The sequence below is a fragment of the Neofelis nebulosa genome, chromosome 5 (genome assembly GCF_028018385.1).
Source record: "Neofelis nebulosa isolate mNeoNeb1 chromosome 5, mNeoNeb1.pri, whole genome shotgun sequence".
In the NCBI taxonomy this organism is placed as follows: Eukaryota; Metazoa; Chordata; class Mammalia; order Carnivora; family Felidae; genus Neofelis; species Neofelis nebulosa.
The window spans coordinates 76,505,269-76,528,647 of NC_080786.1; the positions used below are offsets into that span (position 1 = coordinate 76,505,269).

Below are 23,379 nucleotides of genomic sequence, written 5' to 3' on the forward strand. Positions count from 1 at the left end.
GAATTGCAGGATGAATTACCCTGGAAATGTCTAACACTCTGTGGGTGTAGGAAAGGTGTGTCCCAGAACCAAGCGCTGAACTAGATCAGAAGACCTGAGTTCTGGTGTCCCTTGTCACTCATTCTGTGACATCGCACAGGACACTTAACCTCTCTGGGCTACTGTTTCCTCATCTTTAGGCCCGACAACCCATGCTTTGCCTGTCCGCAGAGTTATTTTGAGGGTAAGATTATAAATGTAAACATACTTTTAAAGTGCTCTATCATTAAAAAAGTCTGTAGAATTTTTTTTTTTTCTTTGTAAGAGAAGTGGTAGAAAAATCTCTGTAATGAGTGTGACTCGTCTCTCATGCAGACATTTTGGAACGAGTTTACACATTCCTGGTTGAAAAAACTGTCTGGCCAAAAAAGATTAAGTAAAGAAATGTCAAGTCCTGACACTCCTTCTAAGGCCAGTGAATGCTTTGGTGGACAGCCAGGGTTATCTCTCTGGATTCCTTCTAAACTTGGCAATAGAGTCCTCCAAACTCTTGAGTGCCTTCTTCACAGAGATGCTGAGTAACATGTCACCCCAGATTTGAGTGAGTCCCAGTCTGCACAGGTGCTTGTGTCTTCACTATTTCTCCTGACAGTTTTGACAGCCGTCCCGCTGATCCGGCTCAAAGACGGGATCAGAGGAAGAGCTTTGTCCTCTGTCCCCGGGCCAGGGGGAGAAAGGAGCCCAGTTTTGTCCCAGCAGAATGGGCAGAGCCATGGGTCCTGTGTGAGCGGCTGGGATTGAGGCAGGATGGCTAGGCGGATGATTCGATCTGACTTGGGTAATGAAAATTGTTTGTTACTGTTTGAAGAGCAATTGTGTAAGCAACAGTGCTTCTGTGTTAGGCTGCCTGTGACCCACCAGTATCTGTAACATAACACCCACCCCAGAGGAGGAGCAGACCCGGGCCAGCCGGGGAGGGGAGACATGCAGGAGAGGGGGGCACAGGGCCCCCTTCTCCCTCCTCCGCTGTCCCACCCCCTCTCTAAACTTCGAAGGAGAGTTGGCGAGAAGGCATTTGCCACCTGGACACAATGAGGCCCAGTGCGAGGGGCAGGCGTGAGGCTGGCTGCGAGCCAGGGCCCCAGTCTGAATGGCCGTCGCCAAGGGGCTGCCAACGGCCCATCTCTATCCCCGAGAGGCCAGGCCAGGACCAAGGCGGGGGCCCTCAACCCCCACCTCCGAGGTCCAACTCGCGCCATTCGCTGGCCGTGATCAGAATGCGCGGGACCCACGGGCTTTGAGCAGCTGAACGGAGCCGTTTCCCCTCCGCTGGCCGCCAGTTCATTTGGATTAGAGCAGGCTCTCCGGAGTCCCTTTGTTGGCTGCTTGTTATTCCGCACGCACGGAGCACTGTGCATTCGTCTTTATTAGTTCTAATTGCTTCCCTATTCTAATGGGATCTTGATATTCCCATACAATTGAAAGGAAATGTATTCATTAAAATAATTCTTCTCCTAACTGCCGCTTCAAGCTGCTCCTCTAAGTGACATTGTCTCTCTAGCCGTAGCCTGCTGAGGCCTCTTATTAAGACTCTAGTCAAAAGCCAACTTTGGGCAGCAAACTTTCCTTGCAGGAGTTTCCAGACACTGAAGAGAGGGCGCTTTTTAATCGGCTCACACGCTGAAGTTGGAGGCCAGCTGGTATAATTGGGGGTGCTGCTGCGGGTGGGTGGGGGGAGAAGGGCTTGCCTCCAGCTCTGCCTCCCATAACAATGACCCCTTTCTGCTCACCAACTGGCTAATTTCGAGAGGGCTTTTCCCCCCTGTCATCTGTGTGAAACTTCTTGTTTATGCCACAAGCAGTTACTAGGTGTGTTCTAAGTGCGAGGCTCGGAGCAAGGTGCCGTGAGAAGTGTGAAGACGGAGCTGTGGTCTCAAGGTGTTTATGGTCTCCATGGGTGGCTCCCAAGTCCCAGTCCCTGAAGTTAGGCAGGAGAGGAAAGGCTGGGACCGCTCTCAGTCTTCAAAAAAGCTTAATAGGATAGAGAACTTCGAAAAGCAGGCTGCTATTCCATAAATGTGTTTGATTTAATAACCAAAATCTTTCAAGCCATGGGATCGTGGGGGTAATGCAAGAAGCTTCTTTGGGTCATAGGGAGCCACTGATCTGTTTGGGGGAAAGAAGCCATTATAAAAAAAAAAAAAAGAATGTGTAAACTTACGTTCTTCACATGAGTAGCGTAAATAACATGCTATAGGAGTTGGCGGGAGGGGAAGGGAGCATGTGCTGGGCACTACGTTGTTGTTTGAATGTGCTTCAATCCCTGTAACGGCCCTGCGAGAGAAGCGTGATTATCCCCCATTGTACAAACGGGATCTAAGAGGCGATCAGGCAGTTTGCCTGGTGTCGAGAGTTGGAGGCAAGATTTGAACCCCGGTCTTGTGATTCCCAAACCCAGGCTGTTCTCACCGGCGGCATCATGCGATCTCTCATGCTGCATCTGTCAAGAGCCATCAGAGGAGTTTCATGGGGAAGGTGGTGTTTGATTCCCCTTGAGGCCTTTGAGGAGAGTGGGTTGTCAGCAGGTAGAGTGGGGTGCACTCCAGAAGAAGGAGTCTGAGCAGGAACACAGAGGCGGCGGGGGGGGCGGGGAACATGGCATATGAGGAAATGACAGCAGTCCAGGTGGCCCAGTGACTGGGGGGTGTGCGGAGGAGCAGTGGGAAGGAGGCTGAGAGGTTTGTGAGGGCCAAATTGTAAAGAGCCTCGCCCTTCGGGAATTTGGATTTTAGGTTGTAGGTACTTCTCCAGGGAGGATACTTGAGCCTCCAGGTACACACAGTATTTCTTTCAGGAGCATCGGTTTTCCTTGAGGTGAATAAATTTAAACATCTTCATAATAAGAGAAATTCAGATATATCATGGAATAGAATGTAAAATTCTCATGAATTTTTAAGAGAAAACAGAAGCCTTCAAAGAGCGCTTGGGTGTGCTGGCAGGAACTTCAGGCAACGTGGTCCCCTGGGGGACCTGAAGGCATTTCTTTTGTCTGCTCTTGGTGCACTTGGGGGGGGGGCAGGGGGGCGGGGAGGGGAGTTTGAGAAGTACTGCCTTTGGATGAAATGTTTTGATCCGAGCAATAAAATGATTAGCTGTATTTTAAGAAGGGCGACAGGGGCTTGGAAGATGGATGGGACAGGGCAGGGACTGAGGGCAGGAGTCCAGTGAAGAGAATGTTGTAATGAACTCTGAGAAGGCATGAAGGGCCTAGGGGGCTACCTGGGCCTCAGAGCCCACCTCTTTGCGTTGGCCTTTCTGGAGGGGACCGTCTGAGGGGAATGCCCACCCCCTACAACACACCTCCCCACAAGCCGCTCTTTCCTCTTGAGTGATTACTCTAGGATGGCCAGGGAGGTGGTAGCAGAAGCAGCCAAAGGAGGGCCTGGGCCAGGAATGATTCTGCACAGAGGACTTTTGTGCCCTGGTCACTTCACTGGCACACTGCCTGCCAATTACCTTCCAGCCCAGCAGGTTTACCGCTTAACTGCCGGAAGGCAAGTGGTTGGACCAATGATTTTCTGGTAGGGGTGGGGGCAGGTAGGTCCTGCCTCCTCTACTGGTGGCAGGGCCTTTGTGCCAATGTGGTGGCCAACACCCAGTGGTCCAGAGAGACTCAAAGGGAGGATGGAGAGAATATGGCATCTCGGTTTAGGACCAAGGCCAAGCTTTACTTCTCTCTGTCATCAGTAGCTAGAGGTAGCCCACACCTTAGTTAGCCAGTCTCTCCTTTTGGAGGGGTGACATTTTTTAGATAGTTTAGAATTTGTCTCTTTCTTTATTATTTTTTAAATTTATTTTTCAGAGACAGAGAGAGACAGAGCACAAGTGGGGGAGGGGCAGAGAGAGAATGGGACACAGAATCTGAAACAGGCTCCAGGCTCCAAGCTGTCAGCACAGAGCCTGACGCGGGGCTCGAACCCACAAACCATGAGATCATGACCTGAGCGGAAGTCTGGCACCTAACCGACTGAGCCACCCAGGCGCCCCTAGAATTTGTCTCTTAAAGAATTCTTTTTTTAAAGCATTCAAACATTTCTTGGTGCTTTATTTTTTTCTCATTTTAGAAGTGTTTGTTTATTGTAGAGCATTGAAAAACCCCTGAACATCCAAAAGAATAAAACAAAAAACACTTATAATTCCGCCACCCAGGGGTAACCACAGTTAACAAATACCTTGGTGTGTATCCTCTCCCAATTTTTCTAAGCATATACATTTTTTAATGGAGTTATAGCATATACTGCTATATGTACATATAATACATACTTCTTTACAAACTGTGCATCTTTCACACTAATAAATATTTTTCTAGAACAATTATTTGTGGAGTCCACAGACTCCCTGTTGCCTTTAAAGCCTATTGTTACATACTTAGGTTGTTTTCAGTTTTTGTTTATTAAATACAATGCGATGAACTTACTTGTGGCTAAATCTTTTCACAAGGCAATATTACAAATAGTATTTACTGGGGCGCCTGGGTGGCTCAGTCAATTAAGTGTCTGACTTTGACTCAGATCGTGATCTCACCATTTGTGAGTTCGAGACCTGCATGGGGCTCTGTGCTGATGGTGTGGAGCCTGCTTCAGATCCCTGTCTCCCTCTCTCTGCTCCTCCCTCCCCCTCTGCTCCTCCCTCTTTCTCTCTCTCTCTCTCTCAAAAATAAACATAAAAAACCACACATTGTATTTTATTTTATATTATACAAATAACCATTTCATTGCAGAAAAATGGAAGTTGAGACAAGAAAAAAAGTAAGCACCTGTATTCCTACCATTCAGACATCATACCTATTTATCTTTCAGAGCCTGTCCTTACAGATTTTATTCTATGCATATATTTATATGTGTACCCAAATATATGCACCCAGTAAAGTCTGTAAGTCTGGTATAAATATATTTTTATTAAAATAACACTATTTGCCAGCCTGCTTTTCCTTCTTAACATATAATGATTATCCTTGCCACTTAACAGTGTTCAATATTATTTTATTGCTTTCCAATAATGCATTGTATAATTATATATATGTGTGTATTTGTTCTTTTGTTTTTTATTTGAATTTTTTTCTGGAGTATTCTTTTTTATTATATTTTTGAGAGAATTCTTTAAATATTAAGGATATTAAAATTTTTGGCATTTTACAAATTTTTCCTGGGTTATTATTTTTCCTTGAGGCTTGTCTAAGGCAAGTCTTTTTCCTTTTATTTTGTGATTATGGAAATAAAACATGGTCATTGTACAAAAATTTAAAAATGTAGATAAAAAGAAAAAAATTAAAACTAAATAATCCTAAATCCCCCAACTGAAGGTAACCACTGCTAATATCTTATAATCTATCTTTCTAGATTTTCCTGTTTCCATATATATATATATATATATATATATATATCAGTCAGTAGAAGCATGTGACTCTTGATCTCAGGGTGCTGAGTTCGAGGCCCACCTTGGGCATAGAGACTACTTAACAAAAAGAAAAAAACCTTTTATAAATAAGAAAATAAAATAGACAATACCTTCACATAGTTCAAAAATCAAAGTAATATAGGGTGCCTGGGTGGCTCAGTTGATTAAGCATCCAGTTTTGGCTCAGGTCATGATCTCACAGTTCATGAGCTAGAGCCCAGAGTCTGGCTCTGTGCTGTCAGCAGAAATTCTCTCTCTCTCTCTCTCTCTCTCTCTCACCCTCCCCTGCTCTCTTTCTCTCTCTCAAAATAAATAATAAACTAAAAAAAAATAAAAACAACATTGAGAATTCTTGCTTCCATGCATGTCTTACTTCACCTGGTTTTCTTTCTTTCTTTAAAAAAAAAAAAACACAGGGTTTTATTAGTTTCAGGTGTACAATATAGTGATTCAACAATTCCATACATCACCCGGTGTTCATCACGACAAGTGCACTCCTTAATCCCGATCCCCTATTTCATCTGTTTTTCTGATTTCCCCTCCCATAGGTCATTGCTTTTAATAGTTACAATGTTCCCTTTTGAAAATACAAGCAAATGTAATTATGTATGCCATGCCCTTTCTTATACAGAAGTTGCACACTCCTTACTTAAAACAGAACTTAATAGTGTGTAACATAGACTTTTCCTTATCAGTACGTAGAGAGTTTCCTGGTATATCATGGTGTAGATGGACCATAATATCTAAGCAATTTCGTATAATTGGGCATTTTGGCTATCCCCAAATTTTCAGTATCATGAAGAATGCTATAATACATGCAAAAGTAATTTCTGTATGTGTGCTAATATATTTGCAGGAAAAATTCTCAAAGTGAGATTGATGAGTCAAGGGGTAAATATATTAATAATATTAATAGAAAATGCCAAATTGGCCTACATAGGGGTATACCATTTTGTATTCCTACCAACATTGTACGAGAAGGCCTATTTTCCTACAACTTCCTCCAATCAAGTGTATTTTGGATATGAACAGATATGCTACATGAAAAATGGGTATATCATTGCAACTATAATTTGCACTCTTCTTATTATTAATGAAGTTGAATGTTCTTTCATGTGCTTAAAAGCCATCTGGTTTTTTGTTTTTTTTTTTTCTGGAGACATATTTTTTCTGTTGGGTTGTTGGTCTCTCCTTGATTTACGAAATAAAGTATGTATTATAGTGATTGACCCTTTGTGGAACGAGTTGTGATTTTTTTCCCTCCAGTTAGTCATTTACTTTTTTTTTTTTTTTTTTAACTATGGTGCTTTTATCATACAGGAGTTTTAAGATTTTTATATTGCTATATTAATCGGTATTTTATTTCATGATTTCTGGATTTTTAATCAATTAAAAAGGTCTTCACTACTCTAAGATTATAAAGGGGTTCTATTGTTTTTCTAGTAATTTAAAAAAATAATGTTTTAATTTGTGCATTTGTGTTTAGTGGATCAATCCTTTCCCTTGGATAAATTTTATACATGGAATTACTGGCCAAAAGGTATGTGCCTTCTTAGACTTCTTTCATACATGTTGCCAAAATGCCTTCTAGAAAGATTGTACCAATTTACACTCCCTCCAACGATGTACAAGTGTTGATTTCCCCTCACCCATGCCAACTCTCAGTATTATCATTCTTTTTAATCATTGCCAATCTGATCAGCAAAAAAGGGAAAAAAAGGGCTCTCATTGCTGTTTTAATTTGCTTTCTTTGAATGCTAGTGAGGTTGAATATTTTTTCAATTTATGGCAGTTTTTGATGTACAGAAGTTTTTAATTTTTTATGTAGTCAAATCTATCAATCTTTTCCTCTATGGTTTCTGCTTTTGTTGACATATTTAGAAAGTTCTTCCCCATCCTAAGATTATAAAATATTCACTTATTATTTTCTTCTAGTACCTTTATGGTTTCATTTCCATCTTTACCCATCTGGTATTAATTTTGATAAATGGTGTGAGCTGGGAAATAACTTGTATTCTTTATTTATTTATTTCCCAAATGGATACCCTGTCCTTTCATCACTGTTAAAAGGCATATATGTGTGTGTGTGTGTGTGTGTGTGTGTGTGTGTAACTATTCCTAAAATGAACATCTTGAACAGCTGGATACTGAGGGTAGTCCAGCTCTAGATTTTGGGTCATCATTGGAAATATCAGTTATCATACTAAACAGACAGATATGGCACTTACCAACATATGTGGGCTTTTGAGTCAAACTAACCAACATTTGACATTCAAATCCCAGCATCACATCTCCATGCTTGTGCAACTTTGAGCAAGCTATTACTCCTCCTTGAGTCTTGGTTTCTTCATCTGTAAAATGGGGTAATAACACTTATCTTACAGGGCCGTGATGAGAATTAGATGAAGTAACGTTTGTAGCAACAGTCGACATATGCCTTACATATCATGGTCAACATACATCATTTGCCCTTCACGCTGCAACCGTCTCATGATCTCCCGCAGCCCTTACTGTAAATAGGATATGCTGGAGAGGGGAGGGGTTAAGTGCTGTGTGTGCTTTTTATAGGTTTTCTATCTTTACACTTGTGATCAGACTCTCATTTGTTATGTCTTGCTGCTTTTAGTGTTTTTTCATTAACAGCCTTTCTCTCCCCTTCTAAATACGCTGCTTTTAATCTTATACCAGCTAGGAAACCAGACAACTGGATTATTAGAAGTGTATATAAATTAAGAGTAACTGGGATCTGAGTGAGGGCCTGAGGGCCTCTCCTGTTGTATAATGTAGTGGTTCACAAGTCTGCTTGCACATTAGAATCACCTGGAGAGTTTTTAAACCATATCCACGCCTGGGTTCTACCCCAGACCAATTAAATCAGCATCTCTGGTGGTGGGGCCCCGGCTTGGGTGTGTTTAAAAAAAAAAAACGAAACTCTGCAGGTGATTCTAACTTGTGAGCAGGACTGAGAACCATTGGCTGAGTGCACTGGCTTTGTGAGATCTGTATTCACACTCAGTGGTCTTCCATTCTGGCTCTTCCCCAAAATGTGCATAAAGTTGGGGGTTGGGGGTCACTATAGAGCAGAAGGCTAGATGGCGGAGATGTCAAGGATGTTCCAGAGGCTGTTGCTGGCTGAGCAGAGCAGCTCCAATTCTCAGGTCTCTGTAGCCCTGAAAGTCACATTCCTCTGGGACGTTTGGAAATGGTGTTGGCAATTTTTCTTCAAAAAAAAAAAAAAAAAATAGAGCTATCCCAGTCCCTTCCCTCATGCCTCCTGCTTCGAGGGGCTTCCTGGGACCACACTGGTTTTGACTCCTGAGGAGAGTGGAGGTGATAAGAAACAAACTTTGAGAAAATACCTGTAGATTTATTTCTATTTTGTTTATTTGCTTATGTGTTCTCTTTTCCTCTTGAGCCCTTCTCGGTCCAAAACACATGTAGGTGATACATGTCAAGCCTGCTTGGTTCCCAGCTTCAGTGGATCCATTCTCTTTTCTGTTATTTCTTTTTCTTTCTTTCTTTCTTTCTTTCTTTCTTTCTTTCTTTCTTTCTTTCTTTCTTTCTTTCTTCTTTCTTTCTTTTTAGAGACAGAGAGAGAGAGAAAGAGTGAGCAGGGGGCATGGCAGAGGGGAAGAGAGAGAATCTTCAGCAGGCTCCATGCACAGTGCAGAGCCCAATTCAGGGCTTGATCCCAAGACCCTGGGACCATGACCTGAGCTGAAATCAAGAGTCAGACGCTCAACTGGCTAAGCCACCCAGGCATCCCTCAGTGGATCCATTCTATCCATGGATGAATCCACTTTCTCCCAAAGGCAGACTCACCCCCACCAACTATTGGTGGACCTACTTTGCTACCTGGTGAAATAGATACAAGTGTGCTTAATACAGCCCACAGGACATCCTAACATCATGTCTTTTTGCTACAAGATCAGTCTTCATCTCATTCTCCAGTTTTGATAACCTGACTGTGGGCTTAGCCTATGGGCTTGAGTCCCCTTCTAGATCTCTCACCTGCTTCCACCAGGCCCAAGGGTGGGCCCAGTCACCACCTTTCCTAATGAATTAAAACCAACTCCTCCAAGCTTAGCCGTGAAGGGAGAATCTCTGTGGAGAGAGGTGACTGGAATTTTCCCCTGGGGTTTCTCACTCATCATGGACACTAGTCAGTGTCCCCACCCTCCAATACACATACACACACACATAGGATCCATAGACTGGATCCTTCAGACCAGCCTTTATTGCAAGTTGGGGATAACAAAAGAGAAACAGAGTAACATGACTTCATATAATCTCATTTACAAGACAGGACTTGATCATGAGGGCTCAGGGCCTGCCTTCTCCTAGTGAGAGGGATGCCCCTGTGTGGTCAGTACCATCACAGCAGCCCTGGTTGTGGGGCAGAAGCCTGGACAGCTGCCCTCTTGAATGTTCAGATGGATCCACTAAAAGAATGAAGCCAAGAAGGAGATGAGAGTTCCCCTTCTGCCGGGTGCCACTGTCTGAATTTAGTTTCCTGTCTGAGGAGCTGCCTCTTCCTGGGAGAATTGACATGATTGCCTCTTTTTGTGGGAAATGGGACCTTGGATTTAAGTAAGGTTTTACTGATCATCAAGGCTGCACTCGGGAAGGAATGGAGTGGGCACACACCAACTCACCTAACTGCCTTGACTGCTAGGAGGGTGGTTTATAGCCACCAAAGACAATGTTGTTGTTGTTTTTTTCTTTCTTAAGATACATTCAGTCGAGAGGCATAATGTCACAACATTGTGAAATACTCTGTGGTGTTGATTCACGATAGAGACATAGGTGAGCACGCCAATGGTTATTTATAGAGTGCTGATGATACACTTTTCAAAGAGATTCCAACAGTTGTGTAGGGGGAGAAAAATACAAGTGTCTTAGCAGTTTGCTGAGACTTTTTCTCTATCGGGTAGTCTACCAGTCTACCTGGTATTTATGGGTGACAGAGCTCTGCCTATTTTGGTGTTGATTTCTTCTTCACACTCAAGAGAGACCTCACCCCCCATTGGGGAATGGCGTTAGCCTACCGCCCCGACGAAACACAAATGTAGCGGGATACAACAAAACACTGGGGTCAGAGTGTGATGTTCTGATAGGCTACCTAACGCTGTCTGTCTCATTTGTGTTCCTGGAAGTTGTGTGGCTATCATTCTTTGGTCCTTATCCTTTGGATAACCCCATAAACTCTGGCCCAGTGATCCTCAGTGGAGTCAGTGCTGCCGCCTAGAGGCACTTTATACTTGTGTGGTGTGTTTATGTTTGTTAACATTTGCTGACCATGCACGTCTTGGGGAAGGCAGAGGGAAGCAGACTTCTTGCCTTAGGTGGGGCAGTTTTGTACAATGAAGATTGTCCTGCCCTTCATATGACTTTTGAATGCTCCGCCAGATATTCATATAGGTAGAAAATCTCTACATTGGTCTGAGCTTAGAATGTCATTCCATTTTGTATGTAAACACAAAGTACTTTTTGTAGTTTTAATATACACTGAATTTTTCATAAATGCTAACATCATATAAATCCAGAGAATGCTGTGTTTTATGCTGCCCAGGAGTTGTTCACCAGGTCAGGAAACCACAATACCAGTAGCAAAATGCTCATGGTATTTGAGTTGCCAAAATAACATATCTGTATTCATACATATCTGCATGAATATATAGCACTTATTTAGTTTTGTTTCAGAACATCAATTACAAAGAAGTACCCATAATGTTACAGTCAATGTTTTTTACTTAAGTTCAAACTTATTCATTACAAGTGGGTATAATCGTCTTATATCTTCTAGTGTAGTTATACTCAAACATTTACAGATTAAAATGCATATTATCTTATTCTGAATTATTTCCTTTTCATTCTTTATCCTATAGTTATAGCAGTATATTTATTCTTTTAAAAATTATGTGTGTAGGTGGGTTATATTATCTCTAAATTTCATTTCAACATAGTAAAGATGGTCTTATTTGCTATAAAATATTTGCTATAAAAGGGAGCATCAGGTCAGCTACGATTGGGCCCCTCTGCTCTAGGCAGCCTCCTGGAGGGTATTTTGTTTTATCTAACTTTCACAATAGTTCTATGAGTTTGTTCGTGTTATGACCACCATGTTGCACGGGAGGAAACTGAGGCACAGAGACGTGAGGTAACTTGTCCAAGGTTACACATATTCTAGAGCCCTCTCACTATTCCAGTTCACTATTCTGCCTTCCACCCACTGTGTCTGCCCCGTTCGCCTTGATTTGTCCAGGTGACTGAGGCCTTTCTACCTGGAAGTCCATCCTTTGACCCTGCCAAGCCTCTTACAGGGCTTGGGACACAGACTGGAAGAAAAAATGTCTTTTCCCTTTTTGGTAGAATCTCTACAGAGTAAATCAAAGGGTGTTTTGCATAGAGCAGACCGCTAATGAACTTTGTTGAGGGAATGAATGAGTGAGTGATTTGGTGGTATTTTGGGGAGAGTGATGCGGGGTCCTTTGGAACAGCCCCTGGACTTTTAATAACTTATTTCAGTAAGTTGATATGAGTTATCCAGGGGTTGGCACTCAAGGACAGACAGCTCAAGGATGGACACTTCCACTGTCTCCCCAGGGCTGAGGAAGGCTGGTCACTCTCCCCCACCGCCCCCCCACCCCCGGCCCAGGAAACACAGCTGTTGAAATAGGAACCAGCGCATCTTTCCACTCTTTCCCCGTAGTCATTGACATGGGCTCCAGGCCCTGGAAGTGGGTGTTTTTAAATAACAGCCTTTCTTTGGGCCCTTTGGTCTGTGATCTGACTCTGGCTCAGGGATGCCAGCTCCTACAGCATGGGCAACCCGCAAAGGGATGCTGTTTCTTTTCATTTTTTTTAAAGTTTATTTATTTATTTATTTTGAGAGAGAGAGAGAGAAGGAACGTGCACACAAGTGGGGGAGGGGCAGAGGGAGAGGGAGAGAGAGAATCCCAAGCAGGCTCTACACTGTCAGCATGGAGCCTGATGCAGGGCTCAAACTCAGGGACCATGAGATCTTGACCTGAGCAAGTCGGTTGCTTAACCGACTGAGCCACCCAGGCGCCCCTGCTCTGTGTTTCTTATGGATCTTTGGCAGGGTCTCACTCTGTGCTTCTTTATTTCTTCATTCAGCAAATATTTTCTGAGCTCTTGCTTTGTGCCAGCTACTGGGGTGCAGGAATGAACAAACAACACATGGTCCTCACCCTCCAGAGCCTCAGATTTAGGACAGAGGACTGACTTTTGCAATAAAGTGTAGACAGAGTTGTGACAAAGGACTATACAGAGGCTCTGGGAACCCAGGTCTGACCCAGACTGGGGAGAAGAGGGAAGCCTTCCTAGAGGAGGTGTTGACTGTGTTTAGTCCTGAGGAAAGGTTATGATTTAGCAAAGACAAAGGATGACCATATTAGGATCCCAACACACTTAGTTGGGATAATTTGAGAAAGGTTTGTGTACAAAGGGGTTATTTGCAAGGGTGTAGGTAGGGGATGGGGAACGTCACAGGTAGCACAGAAACCCAGGGGGAGCAGCAGCAGAGTTATCACCACCTTTAGTCCAGAAGAAGTGGGGGAGGGGGCCTACTGTACTCTGGGAAGATGCAGTGTAGTATAGGCCACCTTGGAAGAAGGAGTGACCTTCCATCTGGGACCAGCCAGCCTAATACGACCTTACAGGGAGGCATTAAATGCCCTATCCTCACTCTTTTCTAACCTTGAATCTCTGCTGGTGCTCCCTATTGGCCAAACCCAACCAGAAGCCAGAGGGCACTGGGGTTTGTTGATGTGATCCTGTAGGGCAGTCTCTGGGGGCACCGAGCGGGGCAGAGAGTGCATCTGAGAAGCAAACAGAAGACACGGGGCCGTACTGAGTTAGGGAAGGCATCGCCAAGTAGAGAACTGTTTGTGAAGTCCCGGAGGGGGGCAGACCGCCAGTTGGGAAAATACACTCTTTAAAGCTAGGGCAGGGAGTAAGGGGGCCATTACGAATGGCCTTCCGTGCCCTTCTGAGGAGTTTGGAAATTTAACCCAAAGGCAAGGGATCCCTGAAGAATTTGGGCGGGAGGTGATGTGATTACAATTGCGTTTTTAAATGGCCACTCTGACTCTGGTGTGCAGATGATTTGAAGGCATCTCTTTGGACTAGAGACAGTGAGGCCTGAACCAAGTCAGGGGCACTGGGGAGAAAAAGAAGTGGATGGATTTTAGAAACTTTTAGGCAGTAGACTCAAAATGTGATGAAGAATCGGATGTCGTGGTTGAGAAAGAGGGAGGTGTCAGGACAATGCCCTGGGTTTTCACCTGAAGCTCAGGCATGGGAGGGGGCAGTTTGGCTGTCCAGCTGTCTCCTCCTTGGCTTGGCTTTCTGGATCCACGGGAAGGCTTCGATTGGCCCTCACTAGCAGGACCTCGGGCTTTCAAGGGGGATTTACAGGGGCTTCCTCATCATGCCACAGGTTGGCCTCACTTCACCTGTTCCAGGAACAAACTGGCATAGAGAGCATTTTTTGCTGCAACCCTGGGGTCTACTGAGCCAGGACCTGCTCCCCTCCAAACTCCTGCCCTTCCCATCTGGAGAGAGGATGTGTTTTCTTTTAATGCGCTTCATTGCAGGGGCAAATGAGGCCCAGCTGAGGGGAGGGAGCCAGCAATGACGGCAGAGTACAGCTTTGCAAGCAGGGGCGAACGCTGGGGTCCCGTCATCCCCAGTTTCCTTCCCCAGCTTTTCTGAAGGCCCAGTCCCCGGAGGCTCATATTTCATCACTGGCAACTCTGAAGAACCTGCTATCCAGTAACAGGTCCCATTCCTTGGAGTTCTCTGCCCAGAAACCTGGAATAATTTTCTTTTGTTTTGGAGGGAAATGCTGAGGTAGTTCTTTCATGTTCTAAGAACTTGGGTAGTCATGGCAACATATAAGGGTGGGGCGAGTGAGGTGGGGGCTTCTTAGCAACATTTCGTTTCAAATGCCAGATTAAAGGAAAAACTTCTTTGGAGTTTGCCTCATTAAGACATAGCTGGATGCGGGCTTGCTGGATGATTTTCTGGTTCGTGATTTTGCACATTACAGTTTGCCTACGTTTTCTCACCTGATGGGCAGTCTTCTGGGTCTTCTCCCTGAGAATTTTGGCTCAGAGACTTCTCCAAGAATTTCAGCTCATTCCTGGCAAGAGAGCTGGTGGGAGGGTTTCCTTTGTTCCTATCTGGGGTCGTGTCCTGTCAGCCCCTTGCTTACAATGGGGCTGCCACTTAAAAGGGGAAAAGGTAAGGTGTCTACTGAGGGTTTTGTTCAGTATAGGAAAGGGAAGATGTTCACTGAGCAACCATTTTGCTGTGTTCTACTCTTTGGGTCCAGGATCTTTCTCCCAGAGTGTGGGACCAAGGACTACCTAGGGTCCATCCAATGCTGGCTCTGGCTCTGGGGTACTGGGGGATTCCTTCCAACTGCTGTCTGAGGGAATCTAGGAGAAAATAAAGGTGGAAACATTTAACCCAGAGACTGAACGAACTCAAGTGCTTTTTTCCTAAACGGCACTGTATATCCTGGCTTGAGATGACTTCAGCATTCTCCTTTGCTGGGACTGGACGCCCCATCCCACTCCAGTCCAAGCTTTCTTTCCCAGCAGGGAATTCCAATTCTGACCCCTGAAGATACTCGATCACATTACACTTGTTCACGTGTGAGCTAAGCTATTTCCCACGCCCTGACGCCAAGTCTTGTCATTTATTCCTGCAAAGTATTTCCCAGATTCACCTTGTTATTAATGTTCTTATTAACAACAGCCCCATTTATTGAACATTTACTGACAGCCAGGATTTCTGTGTGTCAGTCACCTAATTTAAGAGTCACCACAGACCCTGCGGGGCAGGTACAATTATTCTCATCTTACAGAGAAGGGAACTGAAGACCCAGAATGCTAATAGAAAATACCTCTTTCCTCTACCAGTCCCTCCCTTATTCTCTCTTTTTTGGGTCCTTCCCAGCTGGAGCCACCGCTACCCTCCGCCGTCAGACATGGCTTCCCAGGTTCCTGAGCCAATCCTGTCCAGGCAGGTGGAATCCTGTCAGAGCATCAGAGTGCATTGGCAGGGTCCATTCCTGTGGAGCTCCCCTCTAGTTCTGGATGCTTCTGCATCTGCAAGGAAAAAAAATCTTTCTGCTGTGACAGATCCAAGCCCCAGGGTGCAGGGGGTGAGTCCTGGGCCCCAATATGCCCCCGGGTCCCATCCTTTCTTACCTCCCTCACATATCAGCCTCGTCGATAGGGTAGCCATTTATTAAGCACCCACTGGGTCAGGCGCTTCACGTACATTATCACATTTAATTGTCATAAAAACTTCAAAAGACAGATATTAGTACATCTGTGTTACACTTGAGGAAACTGAGGCTTGAAGAGATTACATCATTTGCTACAGGATTCACAGATGGTTGGGGGGAGGGAGGATCTGAACAGGGTTCATCCGAGATTGGAGGCTTTGTGATTTTCCCTTCGATGCCCTTCCTCCCAGGGGCTGGGCTGATGCCACATTCTACCCATCAAAACTCTAAATCCCTCTTCATTTCCTGGGAAGCTGACAACCTCAGGGGCTAATAATCATAGTTAGAACAGGTACAAGTTTGTGAGCATCTACATGTGCCAGAAGCCCCACAAATGACCTTATTTGATCTTCACGCCTGTGAAGGGCAGACAAGGACCCTGAGAGATGTGGATACTGCCTCCGATCATATGTCCACTCAGGTGAGGGAGCTGGGATGCAAAGCAGGGTTGTCTGAGCCCAGAGCGCATGTGCTTCACTGCTCTTGCACGAGCTGGCTGACACTGCTTCCCTCTCCTCACTGAGGTCCAGCTGCCCCCAAACCAGCTTGCCCCTGCCTTTCAGCCTCTGGACTCATGCTGTCTACCCCACCTGCCTAATGGACCATCATACCAGCTCAACTCCAAGTGAGCTACGTCCGCTTGCCCCTCTGGGCACGGTGCTTGGTGCTGCTGGCCAACCTGGAAGTCATGTCAGTCGCTTTGGTCTAACTCTGCCCTCACCTGTGTGTGTGGAGGTCCCTGTGTGATTCTCACCACCCACCATCTCCCCACAAGCTTGATGGGCTACGATAACCTGCTTGTGCACTTCATGGCTTTCTAAGGTGGCTCGAGTGAGTCCAAACTCTTCTGCTTGGCTTCCTGGGCATCATATAGCTGCCCTGCTTCTATCCACCAGTGACAACCTTTCCCTGTGGCCCTGGGACCCCCAAATTCTCAGGCCAGTCCCTATTCTTGGCCAAGCCTGGCTCAGGGCTTTCTTGGCATTGGCTTACGCTCCTTGCTGGGTCCCAGCTCCCTGCTGACCTGCTCAATGCTGATTCTGCCCTGTCTGCCATTTGATGCCTGCCTGAGTCTGTGTGCATTGACTCCTGCCCCCTGTCTCCCTCTGTCCCCAAGGAGCACATGCCCCAAAGCCTCAGCGTGTCCCCACAGGCCTGGGTCCTGCCTCATGACCCCTGTCCAGTCACTTCTCCTGCCGCCCTTGATGGGACATTGTCCAGCCTTTTTTTCTCAACATCTTCCAACTTGGACTCTGCTCCACTTAGAGCAGAATCAATCACTCAACTAATAATTTGTGCCGGCGGCCCATATGCAAGACATTGTATGGGGCACTGAGACCTCCAGCTGCCTCTTGCTCCCAGACTCACTGCCACGTACCCTTTGTGCCAGGTTTTTTGCTGTTCTACTGGATTCCACTACAGCAGACCCCCCTCCCCTCTCCCCACCTCACCAAAGGCCTCATATGCTCTGGAGCTTTCTCTGAGGATATGAGGCAGGGCTTTCCAGGGTTCTTTGCACACAAAGAAAAGGACACTGTTTGTATGGCAAATTGGGGTACATGGAGGAATGGCTGGCAGCCCAGGAAAAGCTAGCTGGGAAGTCCAGACACCTCAGGCTTGGCTCCAGCGGCTACAGGGATGGATGAGTCCCTGCTCACCTGGAACCCATTCTGTTGAGAAGCTCACCTCTAAGCCGTGGCAATAAAAATAGTAACTCCTTTTTATCGAGCGTTTAAAATGTGGCCGGTGGTAGGGTAGGCATTTATATTGCCTCTGGTCCTCTAAGGTAGGTCACCATTGTCCCCATTTTACAGATGAGGACCAAGGCAGAGAGACTTTCAGCAGCTTGCCCAAGGGCTTTGCCTCTCTGAGCCTCTAATGTGCTTGATGTCTGAGTCATGTGACTGACCCCACAGCATTCTTTGTTTCCCCAAATGGGGACTCGTCTTGCCCCGAAACCGAGCTGTTTGAAGGCAAAGCTGTGTCTGACTCCTATCCGCATCCCCACTGCCTGGCACGCTATAGGTGCTCCATGCTACGCTTTCTCCAGGTCCTTCTGGGAAGCCCAAATTTCCTTAGGCTCCGTTCTCACTTTGATCCCAAAGGAGTAAATACAACGCCTTTCATGAGGCAGGGCCAGACCTCTTATCTGGGGAGGATGTTTGGGAAGGGAAACCGAGCTGCCACCGAGTGGCTTGGTGGCTGTGGCCCTCTAGGAGTAGGGTGTTTCCAGGTCAGAGGCTGTAGGAGCCCCTATGTCTTTGCTCCTCCTCAGCAAGGCCTCTCCATATACTAATGTCTCTGGTCGTGGCTTCAAAGAATCTTTCCCACTTCAGGTGTTGAGAAATCCTAGCTATCTCTAACTATAAGGATGATCCTGTCTTTATATGCGATTCCTCATGGCAACCCATGGCAATCCTTGAGAGAGGGAGAGGGTTGGAGCATGGAGAAGTGGGTCCTGTTACCTCACTCCTGCCTCTCATCTTTTTGTGTGTTTGTTTGTTTTACTATTTATTCATTTTTGAGAGACAGAGAGAGACAGAGTGTGAGAGGCGGAGGGTCAGAGAGACAGGGGGACACAGAATCTGAAGCAGGCTCCAGGCTCTGAGCTCTCAGCACAGAGTCCGATGCGGGGCTTGAACCCACGAATCGTGAGATCATGACCTGAGCTGAAGTTGAATGCTTAACCAACTGAGCCACCCAGGCACCCCTCCTGCCTCTCTTCTATCCTGTACCATAGACAGTGTGAAGTCAGTGTGACCCTAGGAATTGCTGAGCTGGTCCAGTCTCTCCATGTATAGATGGTGAAGCCAAGGCCAGAAGAAAGGAAGTGTGTCCTGCAAGGTCACATAGGGAGAAGAAGTAGAAACGCCTTGACTCCCCATCCCATCCTCTTCCCACAGATTGGTTGCTTCAGCATCAACTCCGTTCCCAAAGCACTGCCACCCAGTTTGGGGTTCTGGAGTTTGTTGATTTTCCTCGGTTGCTTCTTGGTTGGAGGACTTTGCACCTCACCTCTGGGGAGTGGGCATTGGCAGGTAAGACCACTTAAGGGCAAAAATTCAAATGTGCCCTGTGGGTCCTTTTTGGCCCTTGCAGCTTGACAAAATGGCGGTTTGTGCTCATGTTGCCCACACTCCCTCTGTTCTCATTGTCTGGAAGCCTCGTGGGAGGACACTTGCCGCTATTTTGAGGACTCTCATTGCTATGGGCCCATTACTGGTGCAGACTTTCTGTCGAGTGGAGGTATGTGCTCTTTGGCCACGCCAACAGTCTGACTATTCTTCAGCCTGACAGGACCAGTAGGGTTAACAAGGAGCCGCTCTCCTCTTTGTCGTCACAATTTCTTACCGAGGGAAGGAGCAAGCTTTCTGCCATCGACATATTTTCAGCTGAGTTATATTTTGCATAAAGTAAACTTAGCAAACAGAGAACACAGTGAGAATATATTTGGCTTTGAAGCGTCAGTGTTCTGACAGGCATTTCCTATATCTCTGAGCCGACCAGCCGGGCTGGGTTTTGCTTAAGTGGCATAATTCTCCCACAGTGGAGACAGCTCATTCATTAGTCATTCCAAAAGCCAAATACAAAATATCCTTCTCTAAGCCAACTCCACCAACCAGCTCTGCAGCGGGTGGAACAATGAAACTATGTTGCTTACCGGGCCTGGCAAAGGTCAGCCCGAGAGCCACCTGTCTGCCTGGCTGTGGAGGATGGCTTTGGCTTTTGGCTGGAGTTCTTCATTCCCTTTGGAGCAGGAAGGACACATCTTCCTCTGGGTGGCAGAGGCCTGGGGAACCTTTCAAAGGGTGGGCTCTGTCCCATTTCACTACTGAGTCATTTGCAACAGCTCAAAGCCCTGGTCGAATGCATTCTATTTTGTTTATGTTTTTTCCCCCTAGGTCCTAGAAGCTAAAGGTACCGGTTCTAAGAGGAAGCACAGGAATGTGTCCCTTCCTGCTTGAGGCTCTCAGCTGAACTAAGCCATTCCTTGATTGGCGTCTTGCGTGTTACCTCTTTTAATCCCTGTGCAGTGAGGGCTGGTGTCCCCATTTTACAGATGAGGAAACAGGAGCTCAGAGAAGGGAAACAATTTGCCAAAGGTCACACAGCCAGTGTTCAAAACTGTCAGGCTCCAAAATGAATCATCTGTCTTTTCTTTCAGGAAGCTTCCTTGGGGATGATTATCTGAGTTGAAAATGAAAATATACATGGGGGCAAGGATCTCCTCTCAACTTTGGAAGAACTAAGCATGCCACTGTATTTCAGGCACCCCCAGAGTAGGGTGAACTGAAAAGCCAACCAGGAAGAAAGCAGAGAAGGCATGTTGCTCTAAAAGGAAGATTGAAAACGTCCTAGGGTGGGAGTTGGGGCTGGGTAGTTTTAGTTTTGATGGGGGCAGAGCTTGGCCTGAGGTGGGCCAAGAGCTGGGACCGGAACAGGGACAGGAAAGGGGTTGTTGCGGTTCCACGGCCCAGCGGGGGATTCCACACACGCCCCACCGAAGGGGCCATCTGACCAAGCCTGACCAAGCCGAATGCCAAGGGGTAAAGACTCCATTAACATCCAGTAACGAGGGGAACACCAGAGGAGTGCCGAGAAAGTTCCTGTGCAGAGGTGAAGAGCTGGAGGTTGTGACCACAGCTGGTGGTTGGTGTGAGACTCCCCGGAGGGCCTAATTAGAACTGCAGGTGGACAAACACATTCACAGGTGCCCAGGCCAATGTGGAGAGTTGGGGGGAGGGTGGGGGAGTCAGGCCAAATCAGAGGTAGAATATGTATCAATAAGCTAGGAATGAGAATCACAAAGTCCTTCCAAAGCAGACATCCAAAGCTAAAACTCTCGAGCGGTGCCCTCCTTAGCCTGGCAGTAAGACCTTCCTCAGGTGGGCCTCGAATTACCTGTGTAGCATCATTTTCCATCCTCCCCTTCACCCCTCTACTTTCTGTCTCGAACTATATACACAAAACCAGCTAATCTAGTAGCTGGCACATATTAGACGTTCACTGACGGGTGGCTGTTGCTGTGGTTTTCCAGGGACTCAAAATGGATTTAGAGGAGTCCATAGAAAGCATACTGGCTGTGGAGTCAGGGCTACAGCTGTGTGTCTAAGACCCCAAACGACTTCGGACAAGTCATTTCAGCCTTTCCAGACTTCAGTTTTCTCATGTAAAGAGTGAGGGATATAACTAGATGTCCTATAATTGGGTCCCTTCCAGCTTTAAAAGAAACCTAAACGAAACCAAAGCACATATCACTGATAGAGCATAGGGATTCCAGCTCTGGTCTTCCTGCTGTGATTGCCCAGCAGGAACCAGGGGATCAGCCCTGACCTTCATGGCCTTCTGGGAGGTGTGCTCTTCTCCCAGGCAACGCCAATCCTCAGGGAGACAGAAACTCCCTCTCATCCACCTCCCAGCCAGTCATACTTTCTTTAACATTCTGGAGAGGGAGGGAGACAGTCTGTCATGGAGCTTGTGGCAAAATCCCTCTTTCTCCCCCAAACACCAGCTATGATTAGCTGTGTCCTCGCCACGAAACTGCAGGGGTGTGTGCGGGCGAGTCACAGATGTTCAGTTCACATTTATAGAGTGCTTGCAAGTGGGGGGTTGTTGTGTAGCTGTCAGAAGCACCCCAGTTCTCTTTCTCTACTCCAGCAGTTGTTGAGAGTTTAGAACCCTGGTATTTGGGTTACAGCATTTAAGAACCATCCTTGATGGACCCGTAGTTTCTAGGCAGCTCCTTATGCCAGAACTTTGCCACACAGAGCACGTCCCCTGGAGGTGGGCAGGGACTTGCCCCTCATATCATGTCTCCACCCCACCCCACCTGGGAGGGCCGTCACAGGGTCAGACTGAGGCCTGGGCGCCCTCTCTCTTGAACCCCTCTCTCCCTGGTCCCTGCCCTCCTCAGGGCTACTGCACAGGAATCAGGAGATCTCTCCAGGAGTTGATGGTTTGAACCTTGCAACGTTTAGACGCTCCTGCTCCTACCACCCCACCCTACCCTAGGCTCATCTTGTGGCTGTTGATGTCAGGCAGCGCTGCAGCTAATGGGACGGGAGCTGGGTACTCGATTCCCAAAGGTCACCCCCCATGCTCCCTTCCCATCCAGCGATGGAAGACCATGAACTGCCAACAGGAGTTGGGAAAGAGGTGGAGGCCTCTTGGGTGAAGGCATCCTGGCAGGCAGGCAAGTCCCAACAGGCTGACGAGGGCTGCAGCATGCAGACAGTGAGTCACCTGGGTCCCCGCTGCTTACTGGACAGAGCCCGAATAATGACAATAATAACAGAGATCCAGGGTGCTATTATTAACTCCCACCTTTGCTCCCAGGGTGGTATCTCCTCCATCCATCTGACAACCCTGGGGGGCAGGGAGGAGCTGAGGGCAGGGGTTTTATTGCCCTGTCTCCAATAGGGGGAAACTGAAGCCAGAGTTATTCTCCAGGGTAGACCTGAGAAAAAGACACCGGCAAAGCTCTAGGCCCAGAAGGGGAAAGAACCTTCCCCTTCCTTTTTGTAGTTCTAGAGTCTATCCTCTAATCCTTATTTACAACATCCCTAGGGTGAGGGATGATTATTATTCCATTTTAAGGATGAGGTACCTGAAGGTCACAGAGCTCCCATGGTCGAGCAGCAAAAGAGTGGCAGGGTCAGAATTTGAACCCAGGTTGTTGACTGTGCCTCCTCGGCCTCCCGTGCAACTGTGCCCCCCACACTCAATAATCCCAGGGTCTCCACGGCTGGCTTCCTAAGCCTTTGGGCCTGGCCTTTCTCCATTGCCTGCCTCTTCTGGACTCACTCTATCTCAAGATTAGGGCTCTTCCCAGGGATCCCTGGAGGCCAGCTTTCATTTTCATCTTTGAGCAGCCGTGGAAAAGTAAAGACTCCACACTTTAATTTTGGGGTCTTGGTAATTATCTGGTATCCACCACCCACTCAACTCTACCCACTAGTTATTATAATAACAACAATAATAATTTAGAGAAGCAGTGATGATGTGCCCAGCATTCACTGATCCCCCTTCGGAGGTGGACACAGATAGATATGGCCTCGCCCTCTTTCAATTTCAGAACGGTCCTGGATTTGGGAGTCAAGAATATTGCAGCCCAGCTTTAGTTCTGGCAAGGATGCCATACACCGTGAGGCTGTGTGAGCCCCTAAATCCCTCTGTACCTCGTTTTCCTCTCAGTAAGATGGGGTTAATAATCTTGCAAGATGGTGTGCTTTAAGCGTCTTGAAAGTATGTCATAATAAGAATTTTTTCTTTAGGCATCACCACCCCATATTTGCCACCAAAAAGGACCCAGGAGTCTGATGCCTTCATGAGGCATTATCTTCATGTTCCAGTCTCTCACTGTTCTGGCTGCCCACCCCTTGGGAAGGGTGCTGGGTCGGGGCTGGGAGCGGGGGCTGATCCCCTGGCTGCAGTGGGAGTCTCGCTTTTCCAGCCCTCATCCTCAACAGCTGCCTCTGCCAAGGCCCTGGAGCTAGAAAAAGCAAGGCCATTGCCTGCGCGCAATAAATGCTTTTATTAGTCCTTTTATTAATGATGGTTGGTATTTGTCGAGAAGCTGGGACAATAGTTATTCCAGTAAGAGGATATTAAGCTCCTGC

At 46.7% G+C, this 23,379-nt stretch overlaps 1 long non-coding RNA gene across 1 annotated transcript; it reads left to right on the forward strand.

Annotated features, from left to right (window-relative positions):
- The first annotated feature begins 171 nt into the window (after positions 1-171).
- LOC131511387 (uncharacterized) lies at positions 172-23,275 on the forward strand. Its single transcript, XR_009261498.1, has 5 exons — positions 172-223; positions 19,926-20,377; positions 21,876-21,994; positions 22,836-22,953; positions 23,035-23,275. It is a non-coding gene; the product is annotated as an uncharacterized LOC131511387 (long non-coding RNA).
- Positions 23,276-23,379: the final 104 nt, after the last annotated feature.